The following is a 19508-nucleotide window of genomic DNA, read 5'->3' as shown; positions in this document are numbered from 1 at the left end:
GGGGCCATTCTGCTGCCTGACCCCATCTACCAGCCCAGGAGGACACTTGTCCAGAGGACAAGCCCTCTTCCCACCAAAGGCTAAGGCAAAGAGGGCATTAAGCCCTTCTGCCTTTTCCTCGTCGACATTACGGAGTTCCCTCCTGCATCCAGTAAGGAACAAAGGTTGGTCTTACCCTTCCTTTTGCCATTAATATATTTGTAAAAGCATTTTTTATTATCCTGTTTAAAAGTTGCCTAATTAAGTTTGATCTAAGCTTTGGCCTGTGGGAACTCAGCACATCACTCCAGATGTCCAGAGTTGCCAGGAGCCCTCTTGTGGGGCTCGGAAGACCTGGAATGTTGCCAGAAGCGCCTGGTGGCTTGACTTTGATCCATCTAGGGATGTGCCACCTGTGTATGAGGACATGAGAGTCACACGGGTTTGAATGGTGCAGGAATGATATATTTACAGGGTGAAAATATAGATCTTAGGGTTTTTGGTATAAGGGGTAATGGGGACAAGATGGAGGAATCAGGGCGTGTCTTGTCCTTCTTTCTTCTTGTTGTCATCCATTTTCTGCAGTGATGTTGGCACTTTAGGATTGGTTTAGAGTAGAAGTGCACTGTCATACGTGACAGGTATTGGGACATAAAAGTAAATATAATATACGTAGTTTGTAGTATATAAAGACGACACTGCCTCGGGGGTGGTCAGAGTGCCTGTGGCTGCCTTGCTGTTCAGACCTCAGCTGGGCAGAAAGGAAAACTTTGTAGATAAGAAATAATAAACAACCTGAAGATTGAAAACTGAAGAGTCCAGTCTCATCGTTCAAAGCTCGGGCTGCTCAGAACCATCCCATGCACCTCAGGGCAGAGACAGACAACAGCTTCCGAGATTGGCCTCCCTAATTTTTTTTCCTACATGCCCTAGCTATGCCCTTAAAAACTTTCTGAGAGATCTGACCTTCCTTCCAAATATAATATGTCCTCTTTTTATTCCGAAGTTCCTTCAAAACCTCATTGCCCATCCAGGCTGGGTGTTTGCCACATCAGGGTGGTAATCCCTTATTAGAAGTCCTTGTCTGGTTCTTTAGGGTCAGACTTCTGTATCTGGTGTCCTTTTTACGTGCTGTTCCTTGACCTGTTCCTCAACCCTTGTTTTTGCGTATGCACAATATCATTGTTTTGCCTAAATTGTGCCTTGTCAGCCTTGCAGAGCTGAGCTGGTGTCCTGCTTGTGTTTGGCATGGCTTCTGTTTGCCTAAGTTACATCTTTAATCTGCTTGTTGAAGGCTGTGCTATTCTGTTCTATCCTTGTCAAAACTTCCAACTCCCATGGACTGCCCAGAACAGAGACCCAAAGCACTGGGAACAGCACCCACCAAGGATGGACCTGCCCAGGGCAGCAGGCAGAGCTGTGCCCAGCTGGCACCAGGCTCTTCTGCCAGGGAGCAAGGAAAAGGATGAGAGAAAGTGCTGAGAGTCGCACCTGGGAGGTTTAGTTGGCTGTTTGGAAAGGTTTCTTCACCCAGAAGTGTTGTCAAACACTGGAAAAGACAGCCCAGGGCTGTGGTGGTGTCACCATGCCTGGAGGGATTTAAAGAGGGATATGACTAAGTGGTGGGATTGGTACTTTTGGGTTAACCTTTGGATTTGATGACCTGAGACCTTTCTGCAGACTGCACTCTGTGTTCCCTTCACTTGGGACAAATCTCACAAGAGAGATTTGTCACTGACAGGGGCTCAGGACAACCTCCCACTTAGTGACACTGCACTCACCCTAAAGGCCCTGAAGTGTCTTTTTGTTTCCTGGTGACTTTTCCACGGCCCATTTGTGAGTGGCTCCTTGTGGATCGGATTTCTCTGGGGACAGGTTGTGGGGCTGCCCGGGTCCCACAAGGCAGCATGGGGGAGCGGTGGAGGATGTGCATGTGCCACCTGGGGCCATGGCTTGCAGCTGGGATTGGTAGTTGGGTTAACCTTTGGATTTGATGACCTGAGAGCTTTTTGTTGATCTCACTCCGTGTTCCCTTCACTTGGGAAGTCAGGACGGTGCCACCTGCACGAGAGAGATTTGTCACTGACAGAGGGACTGGGGCAGGGTCCCGCTTGGGGATGGACACTCACGGACACTCAAGGACACGCAGGCACATCCAGGGTGTGACACGCAGGGACCCCGAGGGACAGCCAGGGTGTGATACGCAGGGACATCAAGCACAGCCAGGGACACGCAGGACACACACAGGCACCCACGGAGACGCCGGCACAGCCAGGGTGTGAAACGCAGGGACCACAGGCACATCCAGGGACACGCAGGACATACACGTGCACCCACGGACACGCAGGACACAGACGGGCACCCACGGACACGCAGGGACAGCAGGCACAGCCAGGGACCCGCACAGCCCCGTACACATTGCAGGCCTTTATTGGCATGGGCAGCCCCGCGCCACAGCCGCGCTCCTCGGGCCGGGCGAGGCCGAGCCCCGCGCTCGGCTCAGCGGCGGCGGCGGCGTCTGCGGCTGGAGCGGCGGCTCCGGCGGTAGCGGGAGCGGCGGGAGGCGCGGCGCCTCCTGCGCACGCCCCGGCGGCGGGAGCGGCGGCGCCGGCTCCGGCTCCGGCTGCGGCTGCGGCTCCCGCGGGAGCGCCGGCGGTAGCGGGCCATGCTGCCGCGGGCCGGGGCCGGCGCGCCCGCTTTTATAGCGCACCGGGGCGGCGAGGCGGCGGCGGCCGTGAGGTCACAATGGGCCCGGACTGCCCGTGCCGCCCCCGATCCGGGCACCGCCGGTGCCGCCAGCGAGGGCACAGCGGGGCACGGGGGGACCCCTCGGGGTGCCGGAGCTTTGCAGGGCCGGCATCGGCAGGGACAGCACGGCTGGCCTTTGTGGCGCCAGAGCTTCAAGGAACCAACATCCCCGGTGAGGGCACGGTTGGCCAGGATGGAATCCCTGTGATGGCAGGGATTTGTAGGCTGCTTTCAGCAGTTCCCGCACAACCGGCCCTTTGTGACATCAGAGTCTGCAAGGACCAAAGTCAGCAGTGAGGTCACGGTTGGCCGGGGAAGCCCCTTGTAACGCCAGAGCTTCCCAGAGCTGATGAGGTCACAGTGAGGTCCCAGGGCACATGCACACCCCCAGGCACTGCTCCAGCATCTCCCACCCCTGGGTGGTGCCCAGCAGGGAGCAGGGTGCTGTGGTGTGACACGGGTCTGTGTCTTTCCAGGGTGGATGCCCGGCCTTGTCGCTGTGCCAGTGAAAAAACTGACGCCAAAAGGAATAAGAAGGGGAATTCTTTCCTGCGTTTGGAGCCCCACTTCTGCTGGACAGCACCAAGGGGAACATTTCACTGGGCCAGCAAGGCACGACAGTCACACAGCCCCAAAACCTGGTGCCCAGTGCCCTTGTGCCCTGAATGTAGCAGGGCTGCAGAGAGAACAAACTCTGACTTGAAAACAAAAACCTGACATTATCTTGTGCTGGGAGTGGCCTGCAGTGCCTGGAGGCGATGGCGTCTCCCAGCGAGGCAGAGCAGGAGCCCCATGAACAGAGACCAGGGACTGTCAGCTGGGAGATGTTCCTGGGCAGAGCCAGTGGGGATGCACGGAGCAGCAGCCTGGGCTCGGAGCAGCCTGGGCTCGGAGCAGCCCTCAGGCTGAGGGTGAGAGAGCTCTTCCCAGAGAGAAAGAGGTGCCTGAAGTGCTGATGACTCCAAATGATGGCAACAGCCCGAGGCAAGAAGGGACTGGGGGCACTTGTACTGGGATTGATGCTGGCTGGCAGTGGACAGGGAGCTGCACCCTGTGCATCCTCTGCCTCTACAGCCTCTTGGATGTCTTGGTGCAGACCTTGCAGGGACCGCCCGACCACTCTGATGCAGTGCCTGATTGTTTTCTCATATTGCACTGCAACTCTGGAACTGCAAGGAGTTCGCTCAGATGGAGTAGCAGACAAGGATGGTATTGCAGATGTGTGAATACTTCTCTTGTCCAGGCGACTGAAAAGCAATTGCTGTAATTGAACTGGAAGTCTGCTAGGTAAAATTTATTTCAAAATATAGGTTTTATAAAGTTATATGTAAATCTAAACATTGTATTTCTCCCTCAAGTGTATATTCTCATATTTGAAACAGTGTTGCAGATTGAAGTCAAAATTTCAAGAAATTTTATTTCAATCAGCTGTGTTAAAACATTAATAGGAGCATTATTGGTCTGGCTTACCAAGTGTCTGAATGAATGATCAACAGGAAATTTGCATTCAGACATCACAAGTATCCCAAAATCTTACTTCTTTAAGTCAAATTTTCTGGATAATTCAACAAACAGGGTTTGAGTTGAGTATTTTTTCTGTCTCTAAAAAAAGCCAAAAGCACTCACAGTCTTGCTTACTCTGTTCAAGTCAAACAGGGGACACAATCGACTGCTGCCTAAGTAATGTCCTTGGCTGTCAGACTTAAGACAGAAAAAATGTCATCAAACTATAAAAGGAAATCAGCTGAACTGAGACTCTGCTTCACCGTCCATTAAACCACAAAGCTGCTCTGTACCCTTCTCATTAATACAAACACAGAAACACTGACAGCCATGGCTGCAGAGAAATGGAAAGGAAAGCTGTCCGTGCCTGTCCTAGCTATGACAGCAGTCAGTGCTGGCAGGGTATCTCTGCATTTGGGTCTCCAGCCATCAGCTTCACTTGCTGAGTTCAGGTGCCACATCTCTGCCTCCTGGGCAAGGCAGCCCCACACACCCTCTGAGCTGGGAGTTACTCTGACAGCTGAAGGAGCTGATGGTGCAGCAGGTTTACAGACCAAATGCAGCTTTTTGAATGTACTTTTTCACTCCTTGTGAGATTAAAAAACTGTCATGAAAAAACACTTCTTAAAAATGTCCTAAAGGGTGTGAGTTATGTCTGTGTATGTGCTGGGCTGGAGGCGGGAGTTATGCAAGGAAAAACTCCGTGAATTTTCCATGCAAGAAAATTTGTATAAGTGCAGAAGCTTACACCAATACAGTACGGGCAAAATTGGCACAAGATGATCAGCTGGTTTAGTTCTTCAGGTCTGAGTCAGATTATTACTGAAGATCAGTAAAATAACACTCCTTTACACCAGTGCAGCAATAAAGAGCAGGCATCCCTTATTATCCTTTATATCCAGATGTATAGGGGATAACTCTGATGTCTAATTTGTTTGTAATTTTGCAATTCAATCAGAGGTTTCTTGTGGCTTGGGGGTTAGTTGGTTTTTTGTTTGATTTTTTGTTTTATTTTGTTTTGGTTTGTCATGGACAGTTTGTATTGTGTTTTGATTTATTTTTAAATAATACTGTATTTTTGAGGGACAAAACAAGTAGTATTTTTTCCAGAAACCTCTGAAAATGGAGAAGTAATTAACAGAACTGAGAAGGAGGTGAGGATTGTGTTCCTAAACTGTCAGAAAACAGTGTGTTCACCAGAAAATGCTCTGCTGTAGCCTTGGGTGAGGGATGGCTCAGTCCTGATAACTGTGTTCTAAATAACAACATTCTCCCAGCCATAAGAACCATGTAATTTTCCAGAACATGTTTACTGAATTATTCATACTGTTAAGGAGCAGAGTTCATAGCCTTATCATAAATAAAATGTTATGTTTTGTAGATGTTTGCCACACATAGATAAGATTATCAGTCATATATTTTAATGTAGTTCTACTGGAATTATATTCTCTTCCAAAACTGTCCCAGCATGAGGAAAATCAATTTAATTTTTTTCTCGTTTGGACAACAGGAAACAACGACACGTATTAGAACAGCTTTTCTAACCTCTGCTAGCGGTACTCAGAGGGATTCCAGGGATTCAGGAACACAGGGAGGCAGAGCAGGAGCTCCTACTGGTATTTCCCCTCCTGGGGAAGTGCCCTGGGCCAGCATAAATTCTGAAGCTGTGACTTCACAGGTGCTGCTGGCAGTGCTGTGACAGCCTCTGCCACCAAGCAAGAGCATCTGCAAGGGTGGGATGGTGTAGACATGCCTCTCAGAGAACAGAGAACACCTTCAAACAGCATCTGACAGAGGTAATGAAGGGGCGGTAAATCACTTTTGAAGAGTCAGATGTTAAAAAACTCTGTATGTGAAAATAAGAGACAAAATTAGTGAAGAGAGGAAGGGAGCGGTAAGGGGAAAGGGGAGAGGATGGAATCCTTGGAAATTCTATCTACAGGCCATTTTCTGACAATCTGTGTCACTGCCTAAAGGCTCTGGATTTCAGAGCAGTGGAAATCTGGGTTTTTCAGGTCCTGGTCATGATGGCCACACACAGTCTCAGCTCTTTTGTTTTGGAAATACATCCTGCAAATGCATCTGCTGGAAGCAGCACATGCCTGCCTGGCACAACCACAGCTGGGTGACTCAGAGACATCCATCAGCCAGCAGTGCCCTGGAGCTGTTCCTCTTTTGACTTCTCCCACAGGGAACTTGTTCTGGATTTTAGGATTTACACAGTGGGTTGGGCCATCGAAAATCTGCAGTTTCACTGCCCAGCTTTACTGGAACTCAGGGATCTGCTGGACATTTTCCCTCAGTTGCCTTCACTCACTGCCAAAATCCTCAGCATCATAATGTTTACATCTGCTAATTGCTTTGAGTAACACAGATCAACACCCATTTCAATTAAAACTTTAATTTATTGGAAATTGCTACAATTACACTGCTAATATATGTAAATATCAATTTCAGTTTAAAAATTTCTTCAGGTTATTATAACAGGACTGACAAAAACCAAATATGAGAGAGGGCTGTACATGTGGCCTCAGTAAAAAGTCTCTAAATTCTTGGAGTGGTGATCACTTTCTCTGGAAGAGCTGGGGAGGCCTCCTTACCTGGCAGCCTCACTTGTCCTGAAGAGGTCTGGAGAAAGCCAAAAAAGGGGGAGAGTGACTCAGTATGAGCTGTGTGCACATTTCCCTTGGCAGCAATTGTACTTCCTCTCAGGGACTATAAAATCCCAGATCCTTCCAGGCAGGCTTAGAAAGAAAACAAGTTCTGGAGCTTTCTAATAAAAAAGAACTTGTCTGTTTAGCTCTCACCTCCCCCATTCCCTCCTCCTCAAAACCAGCCTACCTTACAATTCTTTGGCAGGAAAGCACTCACTGCCAGGTGCTTTCCCCTCTGCAAACAAGTGACAGAAGTTCCAGCTATCCCTGCACACTGACCACACATCTACACAGATCCCAGGATTTTCAAACCCTGCACGACTCAAACCCCCCATGTCCCCCCTGTGTCACCGCTCATTTGGCTCGAGGGTGGCAGCAGCAGGGCTGAGTCCAGGTGCTGCTAGCAGTGGCTGGAAGCAGGGCTGGACACCTCCAGGCCGCCTGTCAGGTTCTCCTTGTGCTCCCTCTTCAGTCTCTTGGTGTCTGCAGGGACCTCGGGGCAGCACTCGGGGCTCTGCAGGGGGAGCTGCGGCCCCGCAGCGCTGCCACCGTCGCCACCCAGCAGGGCCGGCCCATGCCGGTATCACCGACCAGGGTCTGTGTACAAATCACAAACGGGACGGGGCTGCTGAGGAACTGCCTCGAGCTGTTTGATTTCCCAGCATCACTCTCATTACATGGCTATGGCAATTGGAAGATGCCAGCAGCTCACATCCCGGGCAGCAGACACAGAACTCAATGTCACAACTCACTTTATAAGCTTTTTGACCAATCACACAAAGCAAAAGCACACTGACAGTAGTTCTGTCCAACCACTGTAAGCACAGGTGCCTTTGGTTAAACAATGCTTGCTCATTTCAAACACAATACCTGCTTGTGAGCCTTAAAACACAATGCACAGAGCTCCATTATTAAGCTTCAAACTTCCTAATATCTTGCTAGATAAACTTTTCTGCAGTTTAGGGAGTAATTCTAAACAAGTGTTAATACACACATCACTGTTCTATTTGTCCTTGCTATTGTACTTTTCAAATAATTTTTCTGCTGACCAATCTCATGGCTGCTGCTTAGCTCCCATCACAGTCCCGCTGTCTCTGATGCCTGCCTTTTGCAGCTTTCCCAAAACCCTCTGGTTTTGTGGATTCTCACAGCCGGGAGCCTGGGCAGTTCCTCCTGGTGAGGCACGCCAGGTGGAGCTCTGGGAGGCACCGGGAACGCGGAGTCAGCAGCGGCCCTCGGGCGCGTTTCCCTGGCGCAGCAACTGTGCTTCTTCCGGGGACTGTGAAAAATGGCTGGAAAAGCAGACTCTCACTTGGGAATTTGAGGCTGCTCGCTAGAGAACAGCAATCCTTCCAGAGCTTTCCAGACTGTAAAGTTTTGAAGTATCCTCATAAAGTCACAGCACTCGCAAGTGCAAGTGGCACCCACAAGAGCTTCAGTCAGTCCCAGCTCACACAAAGAAGCCCAGCCCTGCTCTTTCCCTGTGCTGACAGAGTCCTCAGTCCTCACTGAAAGGGCTGATGCTGAAGGGTGCTGTGAGCTGAGTCATGAACCAGCTCCATTCCCTGGCACTGAAGAACTCTGCAGTGAGCCACAGCTCCCACAGCCCTGCCACCAGCTCTGGGAGGGAAAGAGCTGTCTTCGAGGCTGCAGGCTGCTGCTGCAGCTTTGATCTGGAGTGCAGACCCAAAGGGCTCCCTCTCTCCTCTGAGACCTTGCTAAGCTGGGGACCTTTAGGCTTTTCCTTTAGTTAATGGACTGGAGAATTGTTTGGCCTCAGATGTTCTGCTGCTTGTTTTTTTCCTGTGTCTCAGGGAGAGGGATCAGCAGACTGGCACCAAATTTAGGTAGTGATTTGAGGCACGAAGTTTGGACCTTTGCACTGGCTTCATCATTTTGGTGGGGTTCTTCCTGTTGCTGCAAGAGTCACCCCATTCAGTGCTGCCTCCATAGCACTGTCACCCTGCAGCACATTGATGCATGGACCTCGGCTGACAGTGGGGACATTGGGCTTGGTGACACAGCTCCCACAGGCCAGGTTCATTCATGGCTCTGTTGCCACACGGTGTCGATGGTGCCAGTGCAGGATTTGAGCCAAAGGCACAGGAAGCAGCAACGCTGCAGACAGGGACTGAACTCTCCCGATCTCCCTTCCCGTGTGCCCAGCTCAGAGCAGCCCTTTCAGAGCTCTCTGCAGGAATGCGGGCTCTCCTCTTACCAGGTTCCTCAGAATCCAAGGGCTGTGCCCATTGCTTGTGTTGCCAGGCATGGCTGTCTCAGCTGCAGCCCTGTTCACAGGCTGCTCTCCTGAACACTCAGAGGCAATGCTGACATCCTCCTTAGAAGAGAAACAAAAACAAGTTAACCAAAGATCACTCGGTATTTTCTTGGAGTCACTTCAGGCACTCAGTGACTGCTCTTCTCCACTCCCAAGGGATGTGTACCACGAGGGGAGCACTGCCCTGGTGGTTCACATGACAAGTGTTTTGAACTGCAAATTAAAGTTGCTGATGAGAAGTCCATGCTGTCAAAAAATAACCTCCTAGGCAAAACATGAACTCAGAAAATCAGAATACACCAAATGAGGGTTTATGCCCTCACACTCTGATCCTGACCTATCCCACGAGCTGTAAGTAATCAGCCACCAGAAATCCAGGTGCTGTCCTTGTTCCTACCACGGCTGAGCAAGGGCAGATTCACGGCAGAGCCAGGACAGTGTGCTGCAAACCCAAATGCAAAACACGCATTCTGGCTGTGAACCTCACCCCAGCCCACCCAACTGCATGATATTTTAACATGCTGCTTTTTGAAGCCCTCTGCTGCTGCTCCAGATGTAGTTTACAGGCAAAAGTACCTTGAAATTGGCAATTTCCAGGAGCATATGGCAAAAATCTGTAGGCTAAAAAGCACCACTGTCCATTAAAAGATGAATGAAAGAAATCTTTACTTCTCTAGCCTACAAGAAAGTCCTGATCGTAGCACTGCCATTGAGCAGACTTACCTCCAGAAAGGAGGCCATTTCAAGATGGAGCACTGAAAGCTTCTCCTCAAAGAATCTGCCAACCCTTCAAGAGCTGCTGAGTTCAGGCTGAGGGCTACAGGTCAGGCTGATTCCCTCAGTGCAGCGGCTGCAAAGAGCCCCCAGTGCCCTCAGTGCCCTCCCAAGCCGCCATCGGCCTCAGTGCCACCACTGCCCTCAGATGCACAGTGGCACCATTGTCCTTCGTGTCCCCAGAGCCATCACTGTCCTCAGACAGGCGGGGCTGCCATCGCCTCAAGAGCCCTCACCTCTCCATTCTGCCCTCAGTGCCACCATTGGCCTCACCTCTCCATTCTGCCCTCAGAGCCACCATTGGCCTCACCTCTCCATTCTGCCCTCAGTGCCCTCAGAACCACCATCACCCTCACCTCTCCATGCTGCCCTCAGTGCCACCGTTACTGTCACATCTCCATTCTGCCCTCAGCCCCTCAGTGCCACCATTTTTCTCCACTCTCCATGCTGACCTCAGCCCCTCAGAGCCACCATCACCCTCACCTACAGCCCCTCAGAGCCACCATCGCCCTCACCTCTCCATGCTGCCCTCATCTCCATTGCCCTCAACTTCCATGCTGCCCTCAGTGCTGCCATCACCCTCACCTCCATCACCTCACTGCCACCATTGGCCTAACCTCTCCATGCTGCCTTCAGAGCCACCATTGCCCTCAAGTCTCCATGCTGCCCTCAGAGCCACCATCGCCCTCACGTCTCCATGCTTCCCTCAGAGCCACCACTGCCCTCACCTCTCCATGTTGCCCTCAATGCCGCCATCAACCTCACCTCTCCATACTGCCCTCAGAGCTGCCATCGCCCTCACCTTCCCTGCTGCCCTCAGTGCCACTATCGCCCTCACCTCTCCAGGCTGCCCTCAGCGCTCTCATTGCTCTTTCCCCTATCCCCCTCAGTCCCACCGCCGCCCTCAGCGCCGCCACCGCCGCCACCGCCCTCAGCCCCCCGGCCCTCGCTGCCCCCGCCATGGCTCAGTCCCCTCAGTCCCGCCGTGCCCCTCAGCTCCCCGCCAGACCCCTCAGTGCCGCCGCAGCCCCCGCAGGTGCCCCTCAGCCTCACGGGCCATTCACGATCTCCCCGCGCTGCCTCAGGCCCCGACGTCCCGCTCAGCCTCGGAGCTCCCGGCAGCGCCGGCCGTGCTGCAGCAGCGGCCCGGCGCGGGAGCGGCCACAGCGGCACCTCCGGGGCACTCGGCACGGGGAGATGCCTGGGGTGTATCTGGGGGGAGAAGGGAAGAAATGAGGAGCGGAAAGGGCCGGCTGTCACTGAGGGAATGCCATCGCATCCCACACGGAACACGGTGAGAGGAGGGTGCTGAGGGAGACTGTGATTCTTGCTGATCACCCTGGCTTCAGGCGTTTCTGCTGGGACAAAGCACAGTACGAGAGAAAAATCTCTGGAGTTGCACCTGTGAAGGTTTAAGTCGGCCATTATGAATAGTTTCTAAACGAAAAAGTATTGTCACACATTGGAACGGACTGCCCAGGGCATTGTCACCATTCCTGGAGGGACTTTAAAAAGGAGTAAAACTGTCCTGTTTGCATTCGGCATGGCTTCTGTTTGCCGCAGCTACATCCTTCATCTATTTGTCTAAGGCTGTGCTATTCTGTTTTGCTGTCCTCATCAAAACTTCTAAGCCTTATCCAAGGATGGACCTCCCCAGGGCAGCAGACACAGCTGTACCCAGCTGGCACCAGGCTCTTCTGCCAGGGAACAAGAAAAAGGATGAGAGAAAGTGCTGAGAAGGTTTGGTTGGCTGTTTGGAAAGGTTTCTTCACCGCAAAGTGTTGTCAAACATTGGAACAGACAGCCCAAGGCTGTGGGTGAGTCACCATTCCTGGGGAGATTTAAAGAGGGAGTAAATTTGGCACTTGAGAGGTGGGATTTGTGGTGGATTAGCAGTTTTGGGTAAACGTTTGGATTTGGCGAGCTGAGAGCTCTCTGCAGACCTCCCTCTGTGTTCCCCTCACTTGGGAATTCAGTTCCCCAGTGGCACTGGGGGCATAGTTTAGTGGTAGGATTAGTAGTGTTGGGGTTAACGTTTCTATTTGATGACTTAAGAGCTCTCTGCAGACCTTGACCAGGACCTCGCCACCTGCACAAGAGAGATTTGTCACTAACAGTGACTCGGGGCAAGTTCCCACTTAGGGACGCGCAATGGTACCCACGGACACGCAGGGACAACGGGCACAGCCAGGGACCCGCACACGCCCGTAAGTTTTGCTGGCCTTTATTGGCATGGGCAGCCCCGCGCCACAGCCGCGCTCCTCGGGCCGGGCGAGGCCGAGCCCCGCGCTCGGCTCAGCGGCGGCGGCGGCGTCTGCGGCTGGAGCGGCGGCTCCGGCGGTAACGGGAGCGGCGCGAGGCGCGGCGCCTCCTGCGCACGCCCCGGCGGCGGGAGCGGCGGCGCCGGCTCCTGCTCCGGCTGCGGCTGCGGCTGCGGCTCCCGCGGGAGCGCCGGCGGTAGCGGGCCATGCTGCCGCGGGCCGGGGCCGGCGCGCCTGCTTTTATAGCGCACCGGGGCGGCCCCGCCGTGACCTCAGCGGGGACGTCGCCTCTGCGATGCTCTGGCATCACAAAGAGCTCCGCCGCACCGTCCGTGGGTGACTTCGATTCGCTCGGAATGAAATCCGCAATTACACAGAGCCTGTTTTACCTGACTCTCCTCTAATAGCAGCAACCATTTCAAGAAAAAGAAAAGAAAAAAAATGCGTAATTTAGTTTTGTCATCTCTCTTATATAGGGCAGATTACACATAAGTGCTGAGATGGTGCTTGTGCAAATGCAATGCAGCCATTTCTTACACAGGGATCTCCTGGTACTGCTGAAGTTCAGGTACCTTCAGCCTCCAGGAGCAAAGGTGTGTTGGATCACTCGAGAAACAGGAAAGCAAACGAGTATTGTCTGTTGATCCAGTGCTGCAGCTGGGAAGGATGCTGGAATGGCACATCCCAGGTGGAAGTGGCACTCAGGAACACCCAGCAGCGCCCAGCGCTCACAGACACTGAGACCAGCACACTGCTCTGCTTTGGAGGAACTGGCCCTGCAGGTGAGGTTCCTGTGATAAAGCAGAGCCCCGGGCATCCTGTGGACCCTCAGGAGCTCCTGGGCTCCAGGCTCCACATCCCTTCCCTTGGCTGCCACTTTCCTTACCTGTGTGGTTCCATCACCTACAGGGTGCTCAGCAGGGAGCTGACACTGCTGGCTGCCAGGTATTCAGTTAGCAGTGATGTCCTTGCTGTGCATGGCAAGAAATGGCCATTCTATTATTTTTTCTTTATAGACTGCTCTAAAAGGTGAGAAAATAAAAGTTGTACTTTTAAAAACTGTCTTTTTTTGAGAACTATCAAAATCTATACCATTCGTGTTTTAATGTTTTTCTCCGTTGTCTGCACTGTGTCTCCAACTGATGTTTAGGACATCAAGGATGACCCTTTGATATTTCCCATCATCTTTCATCAAGTGACCAGAGGCCATCCGTGCATTTTGGCAAGAACAGGAGTCAAGTCACCAGAGACTGGCAGAAGGACCTTTTATTTCTGCTTTAGCTACAGACAAACCAGACCACGACTGAGCACCTTGAGAGTGGATAGTGAAGAAGGGTCTGGTGGCTAAAGCTGCAAGGGCTCAGCTGGCCTTGGTGCCACTGGAGTCCCTGGCAAATGCAGCTCTGCAGCCACAGGAATGAAGGACAAGCCCTGGTGGCACTGATCTCTAAAGGTTCTTGTCCAGCACCTCCACCCAAAGCAGGGCTGAACTCAAAGCCAAACGCAGCTTCAGCGTCACCCCTGTGGGTGGTGGACACAAATTCGTGTGCAGGGAAGTTCTAAACCAGGGCATGGCCATGGTTGTGGGGCAGAGGCTGCAGCTGTGCTGGACCAAACACGGGAGCTTGGGGAGAAGAGAACACTTGTCCCTCAGCGCCTGACACAGTTCAGATTGTGGGGAGAAAGCTGAAGTCCCATGGAAAATGGGAATTTCCTGCAGCTGCTTCACTGCTGGTCCCTCCTTAGTTGTTGCTGTGTGTAGGTGTGGGTGTTGCAGAGGGAAGTTTGCAGCGTTTCTGCAGAGGCTGCAGGCACTGCTTGCTGGGAAGAACAATAATAATCAATGAAGAGAAAACCTTGTCCAGCCCCTGCCAACATCCCTCGGCAGCTGGCACTGCACAACAGGTCTGAGGTGGGCTAAGAGAGCAATGAAAAGTGTCCCTAATTGAATGGGGTAAAAGTGGTTCTGAAAATCAGAATTCTCATTGTGGTGAGTCTGATCCCTTGTGGACCTTTCAGAGAAACACCTCTGAAGCTGCAGTGATCCTGTGGCACTTCAGGAAATTAGCATGCAGAGTATATTTCCTTAATGTTTGGGGTTTTTGGGCTTAAGAAGGTATTTTTGCAATTCTTTCCTCCCTTTCAAGTTGAAAAGATCTTGATCTTAAGAATGATCAGAACAGAATTTAAGACAAAGAAACCTAGCTAAGTGATGGCATAGTGCAAGTGCAGGGGTATTTGCTGGTTCAGGTCTCACATTCAGCGTTTTCCTTCGCGTTGGTTTTGCTCAGGAGCCTCTCCCTGCCCTGTGCGGTGAGATGCAGCTGGGGTGCAGATCCAGGGACCCACAGGGACACCAAAGGCTGAGGCACCTCTTGGGATTGTGCAGCCTGTGCCAGGGATGGCTCCAGCCCTCAGTCACCCTCGTGGCCGTCCCTGGGCTCACCTGGCGAGCTGAGCTCTCTGTCTCTGGGGAGGGACTCCACGGTGACACCCACAGCATCTCCGTGTTCCTTGGTTCTTGTCCAGAGGCCCTGAGCTGTGCCCCTGCCAGCTGGCAGCTCCAGCCACTGTCACCCTGCTGTTCCACACTGTCCCTCCCCTCTGCCTGTCCTGCCCTGCCCATCCCTCCTGAGAGCCTGGAGTGTCCCCCAGGGCTCTGCATTCACAGGACTGATCCCAGCAGCTTTGGCTGTCACTGCTGCCGAGGATGTCAGATCTGTGGGACTGGAACAAAGGCTGGAGCTCCTCTGGCTTCTGCCTCCGGCTGAGCACAGGCATGTAGAAACATTCCAGGTGTGGTACATTGTGGCCAACAGCTCCTGAAGCAGATAGAGAGATGGATTCCAGCTTGTTTGTTCCATTGTTGGCACCCCATGTCGTGTCCCGTAATTGGCAAGGCAGGTTTGACCCTTTCCCCCTTCCAAAGCTCGGTCAGTGAGCCCTGCTGGCTCCTGTGCTGGAACTTTTTCCTCAGGGAGAAGGTGCCTCCCATCAGGTGTCAGAGGATCAGCTGTTGAGTGGAACATTGTGTGCTGAACAAGCCCCAAACTCTTCCATTGACACCAACCTCAGAGCCAGGCACTGGCCTGAGGGATGTGCCTATTCCCTTGGCCATAATTTGGTGTTTTGGGAAGAACTGAGGGACTCAGCACATGGGCTGCTGATCCCCCTGCAATCATCACAGGCCCTGAAGTGTCTTTTTATTTCCCGGTGACTTTTTGGTGACCCATTTGTGAGTGGCTCATTGTGGAGCAGAGTTCTCCAGGGGCTGTTTGTGTAAATGTGGCACCTGGAACATGGCTTAGTGGTGGGATTGGCAGCTTGGTTTAAAATCAAATTGGATTTGATGAGAGAAAATTGCTGAGAGGTGCACTGGGAAGGGTTTAGGTGGCTGTTTGGAAAGGTTTCTTCACCAAGAAGTGTGGTCAAACATTGGAACAGACTGCCCAGGGCTGTGGTGGTGTCACCATGCACCTGAGACATGACAAAGTGGTGGGATTGGTAATTTTGGGTTAAGGTTTGGCTTTGACACTGACAGTGACTTGGGACAAGCTTTCACTTGGGGACACACATGGGCACCAACAGACACAATGGGACAAGCAGGGACATGCAGGGACCAGGCTCTTCTAGCAGGGAACAAGGAAAAGGATGAGAGGAAACTGCTGAGAGTCGCACCTGGGAGGTTTAGCTGGCTGTTTGGAAAGGTTTCTTCTCCAGGAAGTGTTGTCAAACATTGAAACAGACTGCCAGGGATCACCATTGCTGGAGGAATGTAAAGAGGGGGTAAATTTGGCACTTGGGACATGACTTAGTGGTGGGATTGGTACTTTTGGGTTAACCTTTGGATTTGGTGAGCTGAGAGCTCTCTGCAGACCTCAGTCTGTGTTCCCTTCATGTGGTGATTCAGGGCCCCATGACTTCCTCAAGAGGAATTTGTCACTGACAGGGGCTCAGGACAAGCTCCCACTCAGTGACACTGCACCCACCCTAAAGGCCCTGAAGTGTCTTTTTGCTTCCTGGTGACTTTCCCATGGCCCATTTGTGAGTGGCTCTTTGTGGATCGGATTTCTCTGGGGACAGGTTGTGGGGCTGCCCGGGTCCCACAAGGCAGCATGGGGGAGCGGTGGAGGATGTGCATGTGCCACCTGGGGCCATGGCTTGCAGCTGGGATTGGTAGTTGGGTTAACCTTTGGATTTGATGACCTGAGAGCTTTCTGTTGATCTCACTCCGTGTTCCCTTCACTTGGGAAGTCAGGACGGTGCCACCTGCCCGAGAGAGATTTGTCACTGACAGAGGGACTGGGGGCAGTGTCCCGCTTGGGGACGGACAACCACGGACACACAGGCACAGCCACGGACACGCAGGGGCACTGAGGGACAGCCAGGGTGTGACACACAGGACACACACCGACACGCAGGCACATCCAGGGTTGCGACACGCAGGGACAGCAGGCACAGACACGGACACGCACAGACACGCAGGCACAGCCAGGGTGTGACACCCGGCACAGGCAGGACACAGACGGGCACCCACGGACACGCAGGGACAGCAGGCACAGCCAGGGACCCGCACAGCCCCGTACACATTGCTGGCCTTTATTGGCATGGGCAGCCCCGCGCCACAGCCGCGCTCCTCGGGCCGGGCGAGGCCGAGCCCCGCGCTCGGCTCAGCGGCGGCGGCGGCGTCTGCGGCTGGAGCGGCGGCTCCGGCGGTAGCGGGAGCGGCGGGAGGCGCGGCGCCTCCTGCGCACGCCCCGGCGGCGGGAGCGGCGGCGCCGGCTCCGGCTCCGGCTGCGGCTGCGGCTGCGGCTCCCGCGGGAGCGCCGGCGGTAGCGGGCCATGCTGCCGCGGGCCGGGGCCGGCGGCGCCCGCTTTTATAGCGCACCGGGGCGGCGAGGCGGCGGCGGCGGCGGCCGTGAGGTCACAATGCTCCGGGACAGCCCTTGCGGGACAGGCATGCCGTCACCGATGAGGTCACAGTGGCCGCCTGGACACGCCGTGACACTCCGCAAACTTCCGTGATTTCGGCACGCACGTTCCACAACTTCAGTATGAGAACTCTTTAGGTCTTTATGAACGTTGAGGCACGTCGGCCGGCGTTTAGTTTTTGGCTAGATTGCTATTTGTGAAAATTGCATATTATATGGCTCTACGCAGAAATTTACAATACGCATTTTGATGTATTGATTTTTAGTGCTGTATTAACATTGTAATAATACGGTAAATGTAGTCTTGTAGTTAAAAGGGAAGTTTTGTAATTAAAATTAAAAGTATGTTAGTGGGATTTATTTTTAAGAATGTAATTAGGCGGTCGGAAAAGATAGCATCCCCAGGACACCTAAATCTTTCAGAGAAAAAGAATGTATTGCCCTCTTATCAGAACAAACGAACTTCTTCCCTCCTCGACGGCGCTGTTAGGATTCAGAGGAAGAAGCTGACACTGACCAGACAGAATCCTGTTTTTGAATGGAATTTCTGCATCATGTATGAGCTGTATGAATATGCAACAGGTTATTGTTTTTAAGGGTTAATCCTTTGTTAACGGGTGTCATTTTTTGGGCTTGTGCTGCCCAGAAATAGGTACCTGGACGTCCATAACTCTTTGTCTTTATTGTCTCATATTGTCCTAATTACTCTGTATTACAATTTTTATAGCCATTTTATTACTATTAAACTTTTAAAATTTTAAGAACAAGTGATTGGCGTTTTTCACACTATTGCATTTGTTATTCCCTGTGACTATGCCAGGAGACAAAAGGAAATAATGAGGAATTCTCACTGATGCTCAGACTCGAGGTGCGGTGACACTGATTTTGCAAAATGTGAAAAACGCCAATCACTTGTTTTTAGAATTTTAAAAGTTTGATAGTAATAAAATTGTTACAAAAACAGCAATAAATTAGAGTAATAAAAATTTGGGACAATTTGAGTTAGGATAATAGGAGACAATAGAAACAAAGAGTTATGGATGTCCAGGTACCATTTTCTGGGCAGCATAAACCTGAAAACAGACACCTGTTAACAGAGGATTAACCCTTAAAAACAACTGTGCTTAAAAACAATATGCAACTGTTAATAACCTGTTGCATATTCATACACCTCATACATGATGCTTATATAAATTCTATTCAAACACAGGATTCTGTCTGGTCATTGTCAACTTCTTCCTCTGAATCCTAATGACTTTGTCCTGCCTGAGCGGGATGGAAAGAAGTTAATTTCTTCTGCTAAGAGAGCAATAAATTCCCTTTCTCTGGAAGATTTAGGTGCCCTGTGGTCGCTATCTTACTGTGAGTCCTTTCTTTAGGAAAAAAGCATCCTACATAGCAGAGTTTCGATTGTAACATTTTGTTATAACCTAAAACTGTATTTAACACACTATGTGAAATAATTAATACAGCATAACTTTCTAACACAACACACATAATATTAATTTTAATGCTTGCGGAGAGCCAATCATAAAATCCGCATTTTTCACAAAAACGAAGCCAAAGGCTCTGTTCAGCCCTCAGACTCCACCCACCTGAGCTGTCTTTGGTGCTGCTTCAAACGGAAGAACATGAGATTCCAAACTCCGCAGAAATGTTTACATGCCTTAATCTTCTTTTTATCTTTCATTCTTAGTGTAGCCCCGGCTATTGTGAAGCGAAGAATGGATGCCAGTCTGCACAACAGTGTGTTTTAAATTAAGAGACTAATACAGAAATTCAGCAACAGCGAACAGAGTCCTGGCACACATCATCTGCTTCAGCCAGGACACGTCTATCAAGTGTACTTTATTTATTTAAAACTTTAGGTTAATGCATGTAAGGTTAATGTATGACGTATGTCATTACTTAATCTTGTGATTTATTTATTTAAGATTATGTAAACTAGCATCAAACTTTTGCATTAAAGTTTGTAACTTTGTAAATTGTAACTACTTCTGTTGTTGCCTATTATCATATTGGAAGCTGATTTTTTTTCCCTGTTCTTTTCCTTTCTTTAAGGCTTTATCTAATAAATTTATCGGTAGATCCTGAAGATCCAGTACCTTTACTATGCAGCTGTGCAGATTTTAAGAAAAATATTGAAGGAGAATGCACTCAGGCACATGGGATAGTGGGGATGTCATGTGCAAGGCCACTAGCTGGACTTGATAGTCCTCGTGGGTCCCTTCCAACTATTTTGTAATTGGTGAAACAATTTTGGAATTGTTCAACAATTAAGAGAAGAATAAAACTGAACATACGGGAGAACTGGTGTGAAAAAAGCCAATAATTTGTTTTTAAAATTTTAAAAGTTTAATAGTAATAAAATGGCTATAAA

This window comes from Zonotrichia albicollis, chromosome Z (assembly GCF_047830755.1).
Source record: "Zonotrichia albicollis isolate bZonAlb1 chromosome Z, bZonAlb1.hap1, whole genome shotgun sequence".
Lineage (NCBI taxonomy): Eukaryota > Metazoa > Chordata > Aves > Passeriformes > Passerellidae > Zonotrichia > Zonotrichia albicollis.
The sequence above is the reverse complement of the archived record's forward strand: the minus strand, read 5'-3'. Positions refer to the sequence as shown.